The sequence below is a fragment of the Saccopteryx bilineata genome, chromosome 1, assembly GCF_036850765.1.
Source record: "Saccopteryx bilineata isolate mSacBil1 chromosome 1, mSacBil1_pri_phased_curated, whole genome shotgun sequence".
NCBI classification, from domain to species: Eukaryota; Metazoa; Chordata; class Mammalia; order Chiroptera; family Emballonuridae; genus Saccopteryx; species Saccopteryx bilineata.
Genome location: NC_089490.1, coordinates 336010215 through 336032060, shown reverse-complemented (window position 1 = coordinate 336032060; position 21846 = coordinate 336010215). Strand labels below are relative to the sequence as shown.

The window sequence follows — 21846 nt, the reverse complement described above, 5'->3', positions numbered from 1 at the left end:
CTGGGCCCCGGGCTGGGTCAGATTGCCCAGTACATGTCTTACTGCAGAACATTCCTCCCCTTCGTAGCACCTATCAGAGGTTAAGTTGTATTCGTTGGCTGGTAACTGGCTTCACTTCTAAGAGCAGCAGCAGGGCTTATGAGTGTGTCCTCAAGGTCTAGCTAGCACATATAGCAGGTCTCAGGACTTATTTATTGAATGAATGAGTACATTCTGCTGAAGTGAAGGGGAAAAATGAAAAGTAGGTGAATCAATATTATAATAACATAAAGAAACAGGACATCAAATTTAATATAGTAACAGCAAAGACACACAATGTGGGAGTATCTGTTGTTGTTGCTTTTTTAATCTAGCCATTATTTTCAAATCATTATTAGTAAAAGTTAAAAAAAAACACCATATTTCTTAAGAAAACTCTGACTGAAAATCAGGTTTTAAAAAATCAAGGCATTGGCCCTGGCCAGTTAACTGAGTGGGTGGGAGCATCATTCCGAAACACCAAGGTGAGGATTTGATCCCTGGTCAGGACACATAAGGGAAGTGACCGATGAACACACAACTAAGTAGAATGACAAATGAATGTTTCCCCCTCACCCTCTTTCTCTGTCTCTCTTCCTTCCTCTCTCTGTCTCTCTTAAATCAATCAATAAAAAAAAAAAATCAAGGCGCCTGGCCTGTGGTGGTGCAGTGGATAAAGCATCAACCTAGAAACTCTGAGGTTGCCAGTTCGAAACCCTGGGCTTGCCTGGTCAAGGCACATATGGGAGTTGATGCTTCCTGCTCCTCCCCCCTTCTATCTCTCCCTCTCTCTTTCTCTCTCTCTTCTCTAAAAAATAAATAAATTTTAAAAAATCAAGGCATTAAACAGAACACAGCAGATCTTTTCACAAACTTCTTAATGTACAGGAACAATATTTTAATGATGGTAACAGTTGGCCATGCCAAAGAATTCAGACCATCGTTTATCTACAGACTTGGGAACAGACACCAAATGGAATAAAAAGAATTCTAAATATTACCATTATAATATTAGCCAAGACAATTCTCATATTTGCATAAAATTTTCCAATCTACAAAGAACTGTTGCATGTATTATTTAATTGTTCATCGATTATTTAAGCAAATGCACAGGCGCGCACACATACACTTTCAGGATTACTTCTGCAGAGCTCTCCTTTGCAATGGCTTTGATAAAAGCTGACCATGGAATTTTATTAAATTCAGTATCCATTAAGGCTTGGCATTGAAGTACTATCAGATGGTGCTGAGCTCAGTAAGGGCACCTGTTCTACTTTCTATCTTCCTCAAACAGCAAGTCTCAGTTTTTCTTTTTCTTTATTTTTTTTTTTGAAGATGGAATGGGCAATAAACTTTTATTTGTATATGAAACCAATTTTCATGTCTTCACTTTTTTTTGGTGTATGTATGCAAAATACTAGGTAGATGAAAATGAGTTCCTGTTCTCAACTCTAACACTAAGCCTGGGGAGCCTGTGATGACTGAGTGGTACCTTCCCTCTAGGCTGCCTGGACAAATAACTTACCACCGTCCAGGAGCAAGGACTTCTCTGTTATCACGCTATAGCACACTAATGACTGCTAGGGTACAAGGGAAGAGATGAGACACACTGTCAGCATATGTACCATCCCTGCTCTGATGAATAGGATATACTCAATTTCACAACGGATGATTGACATTTAGTATTATTAAAACACACATTTTTATTAACTGGCACTGACTATATACCAAACAACTGGATTTGCTCTTATTATACCGTAACTCATTTAATCCTAGAAACAACCCACAATATGTGTATTACTAGTCCCTAAATCTCATTTTGATAAATATTTTCAAAACTAAAGATCAGATAAAGCAAGCAACTTATTCAAGGCACATGACTGGACAAGAGCAGAGCCAGGATTTGAACCTAGGTCATTTTTCTTAATTGTTCTTTCTGCTTTGTCAGTTCTGTGAGAGAGAGAGACCGAGCACATGGAGTTTTATGGGGAGACATGAGTATGTGAGTACACATGATAACAAACAGAGAAACTGAAATTCAAACCCAGGTATGTCTGACTACAAACTGTGGAAAATCCTTCCACTGTCAACAAAATGATTGGTTTTTTTTCCCAATACAATATTCTTTCCTACTGTGCATAAACCTATAAACATATTCTCTTTTTGAGCATTAATCTTTTTCCAAAATTGGTTTGAGGAACGTACAGATTCTAAAACAATGCTGAAATTGAGAAGTGAGTGAATATGCATGGATCTAATCACTAAGCCCCTGCCGCTGCCACATTGCTATCAGCGATGCAGACTCAGGAACTAGGTCTTAACACTCAGCTCTGCTAGATGTGTTACTGCTTTTAGTGTACTACAACATCATTGAGGGATTTGTTGACTTAAACCTCATTATAGGTTCTCTGAAGATCTAAAAAAGGTAATACATTTCCAGACAAACTTACTGTTGTAAAGTTTAAGTTGCATAAAAATTACTATCTAGGGCATCTGAAATTTATTTTTTAAAATAAAAGTTCAATGACTTCTGGAAAGTAGTTGGAACTAAGGAAGAACATTAAGTTAGTAAGCACCTTTCCAAACAACTCTTCTTAGATATAATACAAGTAGCTTATGACACTTTTACATTCTATTCCAATTTCTCCAGCCTTCCCTAAGGTTGAGTGAGGAATAAGATGGCATCCATTCTTCTTAGGGCTACTGGGGCCTCCTATGGCTCCCCATCCAAAGTGAGATCATCAAACCTATTCTGCTTCCTTCATAAGAAATACTTAACTTTAAAAAATCTGTGCAGCTGGTTCATCAAATTTGGTTAACATATTTTACGGTAAATGGCCTGCTATATTTGACGAGCTAATTCTTAAAACTTACAAAAAATAATTAAGGTTTCAAAAATCATACTCAATGAAAATATAATTGGTAACCTAGGAATATAATCCATTCCAATTTTTAAATACATATTTTTCCCTGTCCCTTAAAATCCACTAATGGTATGAAATCAATACTGCTGGTGAACAGGTGAGCTTTCAACAGGAGGAAAGAGAAAGATAATGTATTAAGAAAAAGTGACATGAAGAAAAAATGTGTTATAAACAAAATTATTTCAATATTTTAAGGAAGATCAACTCTTAAGAATAAAGTGTAATTATGTTGGTAGAAAGCTTGAAAAATAGAGACTTGCAGTATTCAATTAAATGGGTGAAAAATAAAGATGACTAAATACAAATAAGTTTTAAAAATCAGTGTCAAGGGCCAAATTCCTCACCTATATTTCAAATTCACTTAAATGTCACATCTTATAAATTCTTCCCCAACTTGTCTGGGTAATTAATAGTTTGTGTCTCTGGAAACCTAAATAAATATTGCACAATTATCCATTATGTCTCACAATTCATTTACAATAATTGTGACTTCTACTCCTACTCATGAAGAATTAGCCACCAGGGAAATTACCCTCTTACCATAAATATTGTACCTAGTACACCAGTAAAAAATATGAACCAACTCTTTTCAGTTATTTGGTAATAGACATTGCTGTGATCTCTACGAGGAAGGAAATAAATGAGGTGAGCTTAATAATCACACCAGATTCTAACCTGGAGGCAGTTTCCTAGGAGACAGCAAGAAATATGGAACCAAAATGAAAATGGAGTCCAGTTTCTTTGATACATTCAGAAGACAGAAACAGGAGTTTAGGGTGGCTGAAACAGGTAGAGTTTGCAGGCTGAATATGAGATAGAGAGAGAAACACCCTAGCGATCTAAATAGAACTCACCCCACCAATTCTCTGGGCGTATAATTATCTAGGCATGCATGGGTTGAGGCTCCATGAGGCTGAGGAAAGAATCAGTAGGAAACAATAGACTAAATTACTCCCAGAACTCATGTAGAGCTGGGAATATTTCACATTTTCACCAGCCTGAGGAGAGAGACCTCATATTATTTGGGCAACAGGCCAAGAACTAAGAAAAATATTGCCTTAGTAGTTGTGGGGATAAATTAACCCTAATTAACCCTAGATTTAGGAATGCCTTACCTAATAAAAGATTGAAAGCAAGCCTCAAAAGGATTAAACTTATTTCATGTAACTTAATAGTTGTGCCAGAGAAAGTCTCATTCTCTAAAAGAATACAGTAATCCCAGCAACCAACAATTTAAGGGCATAATATCTAGCACCCCTAAAAATAATTACATGCAAACAATCAGGAAAATATGAACCATAATCAGGATTTAAAAAACAATAGATACAGAGCCTAGAAATTACAGAGATGATGAAACTAGCAGGTAAGAATGTTTAAAAAGCTAATGCAAAAATGTGCTCCATATGCTTAAGAATGTAGAGAAAAATGTGAACAGAATGAAGAGGATGAGAAAAGAAGTAGGATCTATGAAGATAAAAAATATATTGCTGAAGTGAAAAATTCACAGTTTGAGAATAATCATAGATTAAGATGTTACAGAAAACAACCAGTAAATTTGAACAAATAATAAAATGTATTCAAAATGAAACAGATTTAAAAGGACCAAAAAGGTCCTGACCAGTTGGATCAGTGGATAGAGTTGGCCTGGTATGAAAACATCCCAGGTTTGATCCCTAGTCAGGGAACACATGAGAAGTGACCATCAGCTGCCCCCCCTCTCCTCCTTTTCTCTCTCTTCTCTTCTCATATCCAGTGGCTTGGTTGGTCGGTGCGTCAGCCTCAGGCATTGAGGATAGCTCAGTTGATTCGAGCATCAGCCCCAGACAAGGGTTACCAGGTGGATCCCAGTTGGGGCACATGCGGGAGTCTGTCTCACTATCTCCTTTCCTCTCACTTAAAAAATTAAATTACATTAAAGAAATAAAAAGACCAAAGAAAGGAACAGAGCAGCATTCATATGTTGAGTAATATCAAGTACTCTGACATATGTGCAAATGGAGTCCCAAAAAGTGGGTCAGGGAAGAAAAACTATTTAAGAAATAGTGATCAATAATTGTCAAAATTTCATGGAAACAACCAAAAAGCCCATCAATAGATGACTGGATAAAGAAGATGTGGCACATATACACTATGGAATACTACTCAGCCATAAGAAATGATGACATCGGATCATTTACAACAAAATGATGGGATCTTGATAACATTATATGAAGTGAAATAAGTAAATCAGAAAAAACCAGGAACTGCATTATTCCATACGTAGATGGGACATAAAAGTGAGACCAAGAGACATTGATAAGAGTGTGGTGGTTACGGGGGGAGGGGGGAGAGGGAGAGGGAAGGGGGGAGGGGGAGGAGCACAAAGAGAACTAGATAGAAGGCGACAGAGGGCAATCTGACTTTGGGTGATGGGTATGCAACATAATTGAATGACAAGATAAACTGGACATATTATCTTTGAATATATGTATTCTGATTTACTGATGTCACCCCATTAAAAAATAAATAAATAAATAAATAAAAAGAAAAAAAATAACTGTCCAAATTTAACTATAAACTCACAGATCTAAAAAACTCAACAAACCTCAAGCAGAATGAACATACAGAAAACCACAGAAAACTTGTGGTAAAAATCAATCTAAAAGCAACAGGAGAAAGGAAATAAAATGGAGGATAGAACAGATGATAAAAATAGAGAGCAAATAGCAAGATAGCAGATGTAAGCTCTAGCATAATAATAATTACATCAAGTATAAATAGTTTAAATTCTTTGATTAAAAGGAAGATTGATAGATTGAACAATAAAGCAAATCCAACTATATATCTATATAAGAAACTAAACTTAAATAAAAAGATTTAGTGACTTCCCATACACTGGAAATTCTTTAAGGACATGGGCTATATCTAACACAACTTGTATTTCCAGTGTCCAGTTCAGTACTAGAACTAAGAATCTGAATCTATTAAAAAATATTTGTTGGCCCTGGCTGGTTGGCTCAGTGGTAGAGCGTTGGCCCAGTATGTAGAAATCCCAGGTTCGATTTTTGGTCAGGGCACACAGGAGAAGAGCTCATCTGCTTCTCTACCCTTCCCCCTCTCACTTTTCTCTATCTCTCTCTTCTCTTCTCCTCCTGTAGCCATGGCTCAATTGGAGCAAGTTGGCCCAGGTACTGAGGATGGCTCCATGGCCTCTGCCTCAGGCACTAAAAAATGGCTCTGGATGCAAAGGAGCAAGGGCCTCAGATTGGCAGAATATTGCCCAATAGTAGGCTTGCCGGGTAGAACCTGGTCAGGATGCATGCAGGAGTCTGTCTCTGCCTCCCCTCCTTTCACTAAAATAAAAAATTAAAAATAAATAAATAAATATTTGTTGACAGAGTGTAGTTATATTTAAAACTTCTTATATCATAAGCATGCCAGGTAAGTTTCAGGAAAGCCTGGGGGAAATACTCTTTCTCCAAATTAACAGGTTTATAAGAATAGGTTTTATGACAACCACTTAAAAAAATCAAGTTTGTTTGTTTACGTGTTTTAAGAAAACACTGTATGCTTTGTGTTTGTTTTATGCTAATTTATCTACTTCATCTGAAACTGCAAAATTTAGATAATCTTCTAAGTCTGGTGGGTTAGCAAGATTTTTGTGTAAAAGGCAAGATGGTAAATACTTCAGGTTTTGAGAGCCACATAATCTCTTTGGTCAACTCTGTCCTTATAGTATGAGTGAAGCCCTAGATAGTAGGACCTAGATGAATAGAATGGTTGTGTTCCAATAAAAGTTTATGATAACCAGCAGACCATACATGGCCCAGGTACTATGGTTTGCTAAGCCCCATTCTAAGCACAGGATGTCTATTCATAGTCTTTATTGCTATATATTATCAGTTCCTTGAATTGTGCATTTTTTGCTACTCTAAAAAGCTTAGATCAGAGCCATTAGTAAATGCATACCTGTACATCTCTTTATATATTTACCCTGTGTCTATTTTTCTTGGTTCATAGAAATAGAAAAGACAAGCTCTCATATACTCTCAGGTAATTTACTTCCTGTATCTATGCTCTTCAGTGCTGTTTTATGCTTTCATCGCATTGTCACAGCCTATACAGTTCTAATTTAAAAAAAACCCTAAACTGTGAAAGTGCTCAATGTCACCATTATCAGCTTTTATTTTCTATGGATTGAAGGTTTGCTGAATTATATTGAGGACTGGTAATACACATTGCAATAATTTGCCAAATATCTTGTATTACCCCTTGGCTCAGCATGTCATACTTCCCTTCCCACCTTAAAATTTTTCCATTTTATAATTACTACTAATAAGAATGTATTCTGTTTGCTGCTCCTCATGGCTCTCTCTGTGTTAACATTCTTTCAAAATAATGACTTGAAACCCCAAGATCAAGGTTCTTTAACAACCATCCATGAAATCAAATAAATATCAAATAAATAACATGAATTCTATTATAGGCAATTATTCACTCCAGAAAAATGGTACAATTCATTAAGGAAAAGCATGCATTTGGTGTTAACATGCCTGTCTAAGGTAGAGATCAGGAATTCAAGATTTAAATTCTGATTAGGTTTGTTAGTTGTAGTATAGCCCTAGACAAGTTATTGACCCTTGAAGACTCTGTTTTCTCATCCATAAAATGTGAAAACAGGTAAACCTCATGGTGAGTGATATAAGATTAAGTGAAATAATGCATGAAAAGTATAGTATAGAATGTCATAATGAAGCTTAATAATAAGCATTCTATAAAAGTTTAGTATTATTTTTATTTCATGTGCTTGAAATACAGTAAGTATTGAATAAGTGAGAGATAGAAAAATATACTGTGTATAATTTACAACCAATTTACCATTTTTTTTAAATCTCTGAAATCCAGTATAGTGTCTGATAACCACTAGGTACTCAAACATATATTGAAATTGAAGTAAATTATGTCTCTACATAGGAGACCTTTTGCACATTATGATGGCTTTGACTTGTCTTTAAATCATTTATCACTCCCATTACCCAAGAGGGTCTTTGAACGCTCGACCCCCACCTCCCAAAATTACATTTTTAAACTATAATACTGGCAGATGTTTAATATATAAACTTACTTAGCTAAATTTAGATAAATATTCAAGCCTGTGAGTTAGGTGTCCCTATTTTTACTTAGAAAAGAAAGAAGAGAGTTCCAGAGAAGTTATTGCAGGCACCACCTGGGAGAATTACACTGAAACTTATGTGTTATCTATGCTTTAAAATTCATTTTTTAAACTACTGTCCTCTTGTGTCTGTCACAAGCAGTACACAGTACTACAAATCCTCAATGACCTCAATAAAAAGGGGAGGGAAAATTTCACATTTCTTATGGCTCTAAAACATCTCATTTATTAGTTCTCATGACAACATTTGGAGGCAGATATGGTCATTATTACATTTTTCACATAAGAAAACTAAAACTTAGAGAAGCTGAGTAACTTAAACGCCGCCTTTCTTCTGGGGATCCAAAATACACACACTCAAAGAACAGCTTCATCTAGTTTAACCATTCTCTTGGAAGTTTGGCCCCTGAAACAACTTGGCTTTCTAGTCAAGTCAGGCATTTTAGTCAAGGAAATGAAGAGCTTCATGCCAAAGACAAGGTTGAAGTTTTAGAAACATGCCTTTTCAAAATTGTATAACATCACACAATGAGTGCTGGGTGAAACAGTTGTATAGAACCCTGCACTGAGAAAATCTCAGGGCCAGACACTCCAAACTGAGAAAGGAACTGGGACTCGTATTGAATGTTTACCATGTGCCAGGTTCATGCAGGTTTATCTGACCTTCACAACATGTGAAGCAAACCTGATCACATCCCCTCACTTATGAGGGAACTGAAATACAGAAAAGCTATCTGATGTGCTCTAGGTCCTTCAGCTGGTAAACAACAGGACCCGTTTTTAAATCCAAGTTTTCATGAAACCACCACAAACAGAATGTCAAATGAACAATATGAATAAGTACAATAATGCTGAAAAAAAGAGGGTTTTTACCACCTATCCTCAGCTAGAGAATGTAAACTCTTACAGGGAAGAGGAAAAGGCTCGTCCCTGGAAAAAATGCACTTCCTCTTATGCATGCTGCAGCTGCCTGATGCACATAATCCACTCACTGACTTTAACAATTTCACAGATGTGAGCTGCCTCTCGGCTACATGAGAGTAGCATATGGTGGAGATACAGTTTTTCACCATTATTAGGTACACAGAATCTCTATGAAAACTTGTTTTTCATTTAAGAGACAAAAATAAGCTATGCAATCGCAACTTTAGACTTCACTCTCTGGAAGGAACCTTCCCAGCCCTCCTCCCGACTAGAAACATAGAAAGCATCAAGGTAATAAGAATTTTGGAGTCAGACAGACAAACTTGGTCTAAGTTCTGGCACATGAGTGGCTAATTAGGTCACCTTTCAATCCCTTACCCACACAGAATTGTTGGGAGAATTGAGTGTGATAATGAAAGTAACGTGTGGCACACAGCAGGGTTCTGGAAACCAATTCCTTCTCCTTTGTAGCAATATGATAAACAAATCGCAGGATTTTTTTTTTAAATAGCATTAATCACATTAGTATCCACCCTATTCCACAAGAGTAACAGTTTCTAGAAAGCAGTGTCTGAGTATTAATCATGAATTAGGTCTCTACATTGTAGCTGCAATTTAAGTGTTCAAGGAATTACTGGTGAGTTCAAATCACAGGCAGTAGGCTCCTGGGCCAGAATGAAGGAGCCAAAGCCCAGAGCGAAATACTGGACTCTGACAGAGCTAGCAAGTGCTAATGAAGGCTGCTTTGATCACATGTGTGTGGGCAGGTGGTGGGAGGAGAGTATGCTGGGGTCTGTTTTACGGAAGGCTGCTGATGGAGAAATGTGCCCACTGCAACCGCAGTCAATCTTCACACTTTCCAGCTTGGCTGTTTTACAAATCCATTTGCCTACTCACGGACATAGAAGGGACCAGTCTATGGATTTAGATCTAAGGAGGTTAGTGAGCTGGGACTAATTTCTACTGGTCTCTTTCAGCCCTTGGTTTATGTCACTAAAGAGAAAACATCATGTTGCATTTTATAATATGGTACTATTTTATAGTAAATAAAAAATTTCTTCTAGATAAAAGATATATATGGAAAACTCAAAATCTTTTATACCAGCATATAAACCTTGTTTATTCTATTGGTGAAAATGAATATACTACTACGATCCAATAATAATTTTTTATTTCTATATTTCTTATAGTGAGCTCAACTGGTTATTTAATATATAAGTCCTGAAAGCCTGTATTAATATTTTCTATTATTATATAGAAAAGTTTTGTAAATATAATTTAAGTTTCCGTGAGAAAAGAATCTCTCCTGAATGATATATGAGGAAGATTTATTCCATTTCTTCTAAGCCAGTTTCTCATGATACATTATTAAAAAGAACCTACCTCATGGGGAAAAATTCTTTTAAAAAATCATAATATTCTAAAATGGCTTTATTTCATAATGCTATAAGGAAGTCTATATTTTTTGTCATCTTGTTAGATGGCAGATTTACCTTCAAGGATTTTAAGAGGTAATTTGTGCAAAATATAGTTACATTTAAATTAATTTCATAACACGCAAATGAGACATAGCATAAAGGGAAAAACTAATGACTTACATTTAAATTGATGTAAAAAGATGCATTGAAGTATTGTTTGATAATGACTGAATTAAATCTAAATAAATTTAATTAAATCTAATTAAATTTTTAAAGTTCAGAAAGTATCTCAAGTATGTTAGTAAATTCATAGTTCAATAATAATAATACCATAATTTCAGTGTTGTTAAACATTTTACAAAATAATAATGCTGGACTATATATACAGATTCTAATTATACATAACAAAAAAGGCTTAAATTGGACCACCAGAAAAGACCATTCCCATACAAAAAAACTTGTGATTTAATATCACATAAAATTTGTACTTAATTAAAAAAAAACAGAATGCGTAAATTAGCTTTCAATGTCGTTTTCCTACAGCAGATTCAAAATTGTGGAAATCTAAAAATTACAGCTTTAACTTCTCATGAACTATCCTTGCATTGCTCCAATTTGTGGTTGCTCTGAGACTTCACAGGCAAAGGATTGATTCTTTCCAGATGCTACTAGTCAAACCACACTTCATGCTTCTGATTTAAGGCTACCCTGTTTAATAGTGTTATAAATACATGTTTCTCTAGAAAGTCGCAAATGCACAAATCAAGGTCTGTTAGTGGTATATGTTGAGTCTCTCTTCCTTACTAACATGTAAAATAGCTGTTTCTCTGTTCAGCTTCCATTGACTTAATTAAGGCAAACTGAATGCTGAATGACTCCTGCTATTTCTGTTATTCATCTATAGGATTTAGTTCACTAGTTTCCAACTAAGTTTCTGATTCAGTACTTTTGATAACACTAAATCATTTTCTAATCAAGTGCTTATTGAGAAAGACATTTTGGCCTTTTACTAAATAATCAGTCATCTAACTGAATACTCAAAAATACAGCGAAAGATAAAACTTAGAGAGATGCTAGCATATTTGAACAATGAATGATCTTAGCTAATAACTACAGAGTCCAATTGGAAGGATACTTTTGAAAAATAGGCCAAGGAAAGAGAGATGGAGATTGATATAGAGATTGAGGTTGAGATAGAGAGAGAGAAAGCAGCAACTGAGGTGTCAAAGTAAACTTTTATCATTTGTGAAGGAGACTCATGAAGGACCATTGTTTGCATGTTCACATTTTGGCTTGCTTACTATTTGATGTTCTCAATAATGCTATTTAGTCTTCTCTGATCTTGTTTTTCCTCATTAAGAAAAAGAAATAAAAATACCTGTTAAGGTGCTTGGAAGTAAAAATTATGGTATAATAAATGGAGGGGAAAAACCTTGCTTGACAAATACCATCAAGAAATAAATGATAGTTGCATTATCACATCGTCAATAAATTTTTAAAATCATATTTTTAAAATTTTTTTCCAGAAGTTGATTATTTTTAAAAAGTCTGTAAAATGCCTAAATCTCCTTAAGTTCTAACAATATCCTTCTTTCTATAAAGTTTAAACAAAATTTGTACACCTTCCAAATAATGTCGATCAATAAAAACCAAAGGTAAACCTGCGCCGGATCTCACAGTATGGAACTACAATGATAACACAAGGGTAATAATTTTCCCACATCTGTATTTTGAATTTTTATATGAAAACATCTTTTGAGCCCTTTGATGCTCTAGACAATTTTGTTCCATATTTATAAGTTTTGCTGCTTTTTTCCTCCATAGGCAGAAAACTAATCTTTTGCTTTAATGAAAGTCCACCAAGCTGAATCAAATTTCAGATGAATAGCTTTATGTATCCATTTAAAATTATTTGTTTTATGGGGAGAAGAAGATCTCTAGGCCTCCAGCCCTCATAGTTCTTTCTGAACCTCAACATGCCCAAAACCAAGGTCAGGGAACTTTTCCCGAAAACCTGCTTCTCCAACTGTTCTCCTTGATTCAATGCCCCTGTGATGTAACCAATTTGGCTACTTCAGAATAATTCTTGATTATTTCTCTCTATAACCCTTGATACTCAACTGCTCCCCTAGTGCAACTAATTCTATGTTTAAAAGAACTTCTGAAATTGTCACCTTTTCTACTACCACTCCCTTGGTTCATGTGGCATCAACTCCAGTAATACCCTCTCAACTCATCTTTCTGCCAACAATCTCTCCACATTTTATCTCTCATACACTACAGACCTGGTGACTGTGTAAAACTAAATCACAACCTTTGCTGGACACCTAAAAACTCTGAGGTTTGTGAGCAAATCTTCTTCTCATGGCACCTGATCTTCTCCACATGCACACAGACTTGCGGAGTCTCATCTCTTGCCATTTTCTCTCACACACCCTTTCCTCCAATCACACACAATGGTGTATCATACCTGAGCGCATCACATACTGTTTTATCATTTCCTTTCTTCTTCTTCTTTTTTTTTTCTTTTTTTTTTTTTTTTTTTTTTTTTTTTTTGGTATTTTTCTGAAGTTGGAAACAGGGAGGCAGTCAGACAGACTCCCACATGCGCCCGACCGGGATCCACCCGGCATGCCCACCAGAGGGCGATGCTCTGCCCATCTGGGGCATTGCTCTGTTGCAACCAGAGCTATTCTAGCACCTGAGGCAGAGGCCATAGAGCCATCCTCAGCATCCGGGCCAACTTTGCTCCAATGGAGCCTTGGCTGCGGGAGGGGAAGAGAGAGACAGAGAGAAAAAAGAGGGGGAGGGGTAGAGAAGCAGATGAGTGGTTCTCCTGTATGCCCTGGCCGGGAATCGAACGCAGGACTCCTGCATGCCAGGCCGATGCTCTACCACTAAGCCAACTGGCCAGGGCTTCATTTCCTTTCTTAACCAATGTGTTTAATTCTTTCATTGTAAATTGTGACTCTAAATCTCCAGTTGGTAGACTAGTATTCAACCTTCAAGACCCAAATCTAAGCTACCTCCTTGAAAAGCTCCTTCCGACTTACCCAGACAAAAGAATCCTCATTCTTTACAAATTGCCCAGAGTATATTGTCCTAATTTCCATTGTAATATCTTTCATAGTGGACTACTGTTAACTGTTTCTGTGCGTAATTCTCCAAAGAAACGTTGAGCTCCTTAAACATAGGGTCCTTGTGTTATTAAGCTTTTTTCCCCTTAGCATTCACAACTATATATATCTGGCACATGATATTTGACATATGTTTGCTGAATGAAGAATGAATGAATGAATGAATGTGTGAATGACTGAAATAATTATTAGGCTGCTTTTTTCACCAATTGGTTCTTTGAAACCAGCATTTATAGCACTTACTAAGTGACAATGTGGCTCTGCCTGATAATGTGACATGCTGTGTTAATAATCTTATCTTACAGTAACCACTTTGCCTTTAATTGTTAACATCTTCTTTTGTCTTATGTAAAGATACAGGAGACCTTTTCAACAAAACATTAAAAATTAGAAGTCTTTTTAATGTACATATCTGTCTATAAATTGAATATTTAAATTTTTGTCACAATTTCATCTGTTTAATATTTAAACTACAGGTTGCCTTTGAGAAAACCTAGTAGAGTATTTTCTTTAATTGTAGTCTTAGATACCCACATTTTAATACTAATAATTATTGAGGCCAGATCCTTGCTACCTAAAAGAACATTTCTCCTCCTAGTTTCTCATTTAAATAATATATTTACATTTCTAATAGATTATTCATATTTATTAAATATGATCATATGTGATTTGTGAACAGAATGTGCCTTTCTTGGTTGTTAAATATATTAATGCAGGGTTTTTCTTTGAATGTAATCTAATTAATTAAATCTTATTCACTGACTTGTTTGTGATTATTTTCATAATTGCTATTTCATACAAGCTTGACCCAGTTGCCTTTTAAATAAGCTTTTTGTACTCTGTTGATGTTTCCATTTTCTCCACATAATAAGATATTGATAAAATACAAGGTCAAGAAGAGAAATAGTCATATTACTAAATGTTTTCACAAAGTATTAATTCTAAGTTTGCTTAAAGTACCACCAATCTTCCTTAGGAGGCTAAGAAATTCATTTCACTAAGCTGTAATTTTCTCTCTCTCTTTTTAATTTTTATTAGCATGACTTAAAAAAAAACAAATCACTATTTGACTGTTTTATTATTCATATTAATCCTTTCCTGAGTAAAGAAGATTAAGAACAGGCTTGTTATTTATCTCAATCCAAATTCTATGGATGAAAGCGGGAGAGAGGAGATCAAATGTTTTTTTTTTAAAGGAAAATTATTGAAATGTAGAATCACATTGACCTTAAAGGATAAAAAAGAATGACAACATTAGAATGTTATTAGAATTAAAAGCACTGAGACATTTGATTCTGAATGTTCATCAAATTAAGAACTATGCCTGTGTCAATAAGAAGGTGTCTGCTTATATCCTAGAAAATGGCATGTCCAACAACTTAATGAATCCAAGAAATACTAATCCAAAATGTAGTGATTTAGTCAGTATTCTTGATTATTTATTATCTATTTATATTCCTCTTCTTATAAAAACAACTGAAAGCAGCCCATTATAGAGGACACAAACCTAAAACAAAACTCATTGGTCAGTGTCTCAGTGGAGACACTAGGAGAGCAACCATTTACTTTGGTGACTGGTAATTATTTTTCAAAGTATTAAACAGTTTTCTCTCTCTCTCTGTACAAACTAAAGCTCAGAAACACCTGATAACCTTGATTTGTAAGAAAATTTTTTTTCAGAAAATTTCCTTCTAATACATGTAGAGAAAATGAAAGAATTAGGAAATCACCAATTGGCAACCTCTGTTGAAAAAAAAAAAAGCCAAAGGAGGTAACAATCATCAATAAATGGTAAAGTGGTAGGTGAAAAGGTTAATGAAGTTCAAGATGGAAGGGTGAGACTGATAAAACCTGCATCAGTGATCAATCGCAACATCACTAAAATTATGATTACCAGCTATATGGTGCCTTTTATTTATGTAGTACCATGCACAGCACTACCTATGAAATACCCATGCTAATGGAACCAAATCCAATTGTAATGCAGCCTTTCTATTTTCTAGCTCGTACAAAATATAAAGAAACCATAATTTTACACACTAAAATAAAACAATGTTACAAAGCAAGTGACAATTTTTAATGAGTGTTGGGAATTTAAATAAAAAATAAGGAGACCATTGTTGGTTAAAGATTATTTAAAAGCAAAAACGAAAACAATAGGTAAGATGTACACCTTGTTTGGATCCAGATTTGAAGAAAACAACTGACTTATAAAATGACATTTTTGAAACAATAAGGGACACTTGAATGTCAACTAAGTATTTGATAATATTAAAGATTTATTAATAACTTTCTAGGTAATTATGTAGAAAATATTTTCTATTTGTATACACATATAAGTATTAAAAGGTGGAATAGAATGACATTATAGCTTTAACCCTTTGAGTGGTACAAATGTTCATATACGTCCTCACTCAAAGGGTTAACAAAAAACCCACTACTCAACGGGGTACAATACTACAGTGTTTATTGGGAGTCAGTACAAGAAAACACTGAAGTAAAATACAAACACTTTAAACTACAGGATAAATAATATACAATAACTATTTTAAGATGTTCAAAGACACACAAAAAATCAAGGATATGCATTAATAATAAAAGATTATTACAAATAGAAAGCAGATTCAAACAAAGAACAAATAACATGTCCTGGAATTTTAAAAAATTTGTTTAAAATAAATCTTTAAAGAATAAACAACAGATTACCCTCAGCTGAATAGAGAATTATAAAATGAAAAACTGGATTTGGGGATATTCCCCTAGAAGGCAGCAAACAGTATAAAAAGATAAAAAATAAGAAAAAGAAGTAAGTAGAGGATAGAACAAAATAGTTCAACATATAAAAGTACAAGCAGCCCACAAATCACATTTGAGAAAATCAGTAAAGCAGCAACGTAACTGGACAAACACAGACAGAGCCTTAGGCACCCATCTTGGTGAAGAGCAGGAGCTGACATGAGGCCTTACTTCTTCTCCCCTCTCTGGGCTCTTTGTGTAGACCAGGCTTGTATGGCCATCAAAACATCTCTCCCATACTCAATACAAAAAGAGAAAGATAGAGACATCCCTCCAAATTTTTTTCCAAAGTAGAATTATAGAAGTCCACAGATTTTGGTACCACATTAAACTCCTAATATCAAGATTCATTAAAAGAAACCAAACCTAGACTCACCATAGTAAAGAACACCAAAGGTATAGACTAGGTCTTCAAATCAGCTAAAGAGCAAGGATACATTACCTACAAATAACACAAATTAATAGGAAGTAAAATGGAAGCTGTGAGAGTAGAATTGTGTCTTCAAAATATACAGAAAACATAATTAAAATTTGGTACCATGCAAATATATGTTAGGAGAATGAGCTGTCTCCTCAAATAAATGGAACCTTTATAAAATTTACTCTATTCTAGGCCACAGATCGTCTCAACAAATATCCAAGAATCTATACATAAAGACAATGCTGTTACTCATGAAATCACTAGAAATAAAGAATAAATAGCTTTGAAAGTACATATATATATATATATTCAGATACTTTCAAAGCACATTTCTAAATAACTTAGGAGTTAAAGAAGAACACTAAACAGCAGTACTACTACTGCATACTAAAGTTTGGGGAATGCTAAAATGATTGAAAGAGAAATATTTAGAACTTGAGGTGTTTCTATTAGTAAAAAATAATTCTGAAAATCAATAAGCAAAGTATCTAAATTAAGAAGTTAGAAAAAAATAAGAAATTTGACCTAAACTTAGAAAGAAAATAGCAAAAAAGAGAGAACAAATTACTGTACTAAACAAACCAATCCAAATTTGGTTCTTTTAAGACAAATAAAATTGACAAAATTCTGGAGTAATCTCTCAAGAAAAAAAAAAAGAGAAGACCACAGCATCACTCTGCATAGCCCCAGGCACCATGTTTGTGTTACATTCTACATAAGTGATGTGTTCTGGGTCACGGACTCTGATTTACATAGTGTAATAACAATGTTAATGGTGTCCTAAAGTTATGCAAAAGGTGAGTTTTGGAAAATGTATAAATAAACTATTTAGGAATGTAAAGGGAAACATAACTCTCCATAAAGCAGGAAATCCAAAAGGATAATAAGGTATTACTTTGAAAAACCTTTCCTCAATGAATTTGAAAATCTTAAAGAAATAGAGAAATTCCTTGAAAATTATTAACTCATTAATGTTGGCTCAAAAAGAAATAGAAAGTGTGAGTAATCTTATAACTGTGAAGATAGGGAATGAAAATGTTAAATATGACTATGAGGAAAACACTAGACTCAGGTAGTTTTGCAGGTAAGTTCTATCAATCAAGAGCTAAAAAAAAATCAAACTTTTATTGAATAAGGAAAAGAGGTGCACTCAGCACTCAATTCTGAGACTAATAGATCCTAAAATTATGCAATCTTACAGTAATCATAGATATGAAAACCCTTATCAAAATCTGACCAATCTAGCTATACATATATCTGTATTTTATTATATCAACTCGTGATGACCAAGTTGACTTTATTTCAGAAATGGAAATTAGGTTTAATATTAGAAAATGTATCAATGTGATTCATCCCATTAATATTGAGATAAATTTATACTTCATGACATTTTAGTGATGTTATTATGTAAAACATCTAACAGAGTGTCTCACAGCTGATAAACTCAATAAACACTCTTTTCCTCCTCATTTCTAAAATGCTAATGAACCAGTGCATCATTTTCTTTGGTTACAAAAAATAAAACAGTTCTGACAAACTTATTAAGGAAGAACATTTATTAGAAAGATATGGGAAAACTTATAGGATAAAAGAACCTGACATGGAAAAGGCAGATGCTGCCAGAACGATTAAACTCCTGCAGAATTTAGATTGTCTCTGCCTCCTATGAAAGAGAAGCAGTGGAAAACGGGCAGGTTATGTCCTCAGCAGTCCCTTCAGCTCCTGGAGTGTGGGGTTCTAGCTCTTGATTAACTTCTCACATCAAAATCACCTTCACTGGGAGAGAGGTGATTCCTCAGAAGCAAATGGAGAGCAATAGGAAGAAAAAAAATGAAAGACAGGCAGACAAAAAGACATATTAGCTAGAAGCAGTCCTGATATGGAGCAAACAAACAGGCTCCCATACATCGGCTTTTCTGCTTGCAATGACTAACCCTTGCTAATCAGGCTCTTCCTCACTATATAGATGTTTATAAAGACACTGCTGATTGTCCTTTCTCAGTCCTGGTAAAACCACCAGACAGCTCTCAGCGAGCTCCCTTAGCCATGATCCAATAGGTATCAGGCCAGTATCTGAAATATTTTCACAGCTGCCTCCCTAATTCCTTCTGTGCCAGAATATAATCTTTACTTATTGCTGATAATAAAATGACCCAAGATTATGTACTCATTTTAAAATTGGACAGCAGCAAAAGCAATCAAGAAGTTCCTTTCAAATAACACATTAAGTGATAAAGTGTTAGGAAGCCTTCCAGGCTTCCCCTGCTCACTCGAGGCAGGGGTGGGTCACCTACTTCAGACCCTGCATCTGGCTATAGGTGAGAATTCATCCTATAAATTTTATCATTGCCACTTGTTTTAAAGACCAATCTGGCTTTCTATGAGAGATTTAACACATTTACAGAAACATCACTGCCCTTAGGTTATGACATTTTTACATATTAAAAGTCACATATCACCTGAAAGAAGTCTAATGGCTTTAAATACAAACATACACACAAAGTATCCATAATGTCTTTCTTACCATTAACTCAATATGACTGATACCATATCCCGTGACTGCGCCTCCTAAGTTTTTTCTGTATCCAGATGCTACTCTACTGCCTCTGTTGTATCCATATGACACTAGGACTACAGCATCTTAGTTGTTTCCCTGCCTCTGACCTTATCTTCTCCCATCTGTCTCATATATTGCTGCCAGAATAACATTCAGAAAATGGGCCTCTGACATGGTACTTCTTGCCTGGTACTTACCTATTTTCCCCTTTACTTTTTTTTTTGTGTGTGTGTATGTATTTTTCTGAAGTTGGAAACGGGGAGGCAGTCAGACGGACTCCCGCATGCGCCCAGCCGGGATCCACCCATCATGCCCACCAGGGGGCGATGCTCTGCCCATCTGGGGCGATGCTCTGTGGCAACGAGAGCCATTCTAGCACCTGAGGCAGAGGGCATGGAGCCATCCTCAGCGCCTGGGTCAACTTTGCTCCAATGGAGCCTTGGCTGCAGGAGGGGAAGAGAGAGACAGAGAGGAAGGAGATGGGGAGGGGTGGAGAAGCAGATGGGCGCTTCTCCTGTGTGCCCTGGCCAGGAATCGAACCTGGGACTCCTGCACCCCAGGCCAATGCTCTACCACTGAGCCAACCGGCCAGGGCCCCTTTACTTTTAATGTACTCTTTAATTTAAAAAAAACAAGGCCTTTTGTGATCTGACCATGATCACCCTGTTCAATCTTCCTTCACTCTCCTCAACTTCAGCAAAGCTATTCTCTCATCCTGGTTTGTTTCCCATTTCTTAACTACAGGGGAAAACATGATAGATACATCTCATCACAATGTCCAATTCCTATGAGAAGCCTTCCCTACTCTTCAGATAGAGTTTCTTTAGCTTTTACAGACTTAAGCTAAGATGACTCCTAATAATTTCTGACATCTGCTGTCCATGCCTTTCTGTAATGCTCTCCCCTTGAGTTCAGGCAGATCCAGCAGTGACTGGAATCTAATCAATAGACTATGGTGAAGGTGCTGGATGTCGCTATTAGGCTACATTAAATGGCAAGATGAAGAGATATTATGTGTATGATTGCCTTATATAATATAAAACTCTTAGAAGACTGAAGAGGAAGAGAAAGAGGGAGAGAGAGAAAGAAAAAAAGAGGAAAAGAGAAAAAGAGAGAAAGAGAGAGAGAGAGAGAGAACGTTGATTCTCATGCTGGCCAGAGAAGCAAACAGCCATGTTTTGAACTGCCTATGGAGACTACATGGTAGGAAGCTATGGGTGGCTGTAATGTCTGAGGTGGTCTTCAAGCAACAGCCAATAAGGAATTGGGGCACTCAAACATATAACCACAAGGAAACAAATTCTGTCTACAACCTAAGGAACTTTGGAAGTACTGTAGTATTTTCCCAGTTGAACCTTTGATGAGACTAGCCCTCACGGACACCTGTGTTATGGCCAACAAGACCCTAAAACAGAGAATCCTGCTAAGCTGTGCTTGGGCTTTTCACCGATGGCAACTATGAGGTAATAAAAAATGTATTATTTTAAGCTACTAAATTACTGGTAATTGATTACACAGCATAGGTAATGAACAGATTAGCAAGCCAAGATACTTTTTATAAGGGTCCTACTGTAGCTTTCACATACCTCCATCAGGCAACTTAAATTTTTATACACAAATAAATTGTTTTCCAGTAGATTTTTAAAAATTAAGAGCAGTTACTATGTCTTTTTAATTTTGTATCTCTAGCATGTAGCATAGGATGTACTCGAGTTTTAGTTGCAACAAATAAACGAAAGGACAAAAGTAAATGTGAAAAACTGGAAGAATATTAGATAAGCTATTATCATCAGGCATACCGTTTCCTTACAGTCTAATCATCTATAATTCTGTATCTTTCAAAAAATTGAATACAGGAAAACTAAACAGGGCTGTTATTTATTGAGTGGTATTATGTACTTAGTGCTGAACTAGTAGATTTGGAAAATGCAGTTGAAGGAAGATCCTTTATAAGTTTGTGTATAGTTTATATGGAAAAATATGAGCTGCATGCAAGCAGCATTAGATGAATTTGTACCTCTTTGGAGAAATACTGTCAACGGTAGTTAGGACCGTCAGCTTTACAAAGTTAAAAAAGCTGCTCTAGAGATAACTAAGCTGAGACTGCAGGCCTTCCTGTGAGAAAGATGATAAAAGGGATTCTGATTCTGGACTGCATGATCTCTGTGATCCCTTCCCGTCCTAAGATTCCATGATATTTAAAATTGCAGCTTGAAAATCATTATTTTGTGGAAGGTTAAATAATTACATCCAATAAAATGGTATATCTATATTATTTAAAATTATTGGCAACTAAGTCCTAAATACTTATTCATGAACTCTGGATAACTACATCCTTTTAAATAAAGTGTCCATAAAACCTGATACACATAGTCCTAGTGAAGTTTTAAGAAACTGGGAACCAATTTTGAGTTCTGTATGGCCTGTAATGACTCTAGAAACCACAAGGTGGCAGAATGCTGGCATGGTGTTTCTGACTCTTAAGACTTGAAAACAGGA

At 35.5% G+C, this 21846-nt stretch overlaps 1 protein-coding gene and 1 non-coding gene across 8 annotated transcripts in view; both read right to left on the bottom strand.

The window, feature by feature from the left end:
• DLG2 (discs large MAGUK scaffold protein 2) overlaps positions 1-21846 on the bottom strand; it is a 2196962-nt gene that overhangs the window by 887037 nt on the left and 1288079 nt on the right. The gene's annotated exons all lie outside the window — the stretch shown is intronic.
• Positions 19867-19942, bottom strand: TRNAP-GGG (transfer RNA proline (anticodon GGG)). The gene has a single exon. It is a non-coding gene; the product is annotated as a tRNA-Pro (tRNA).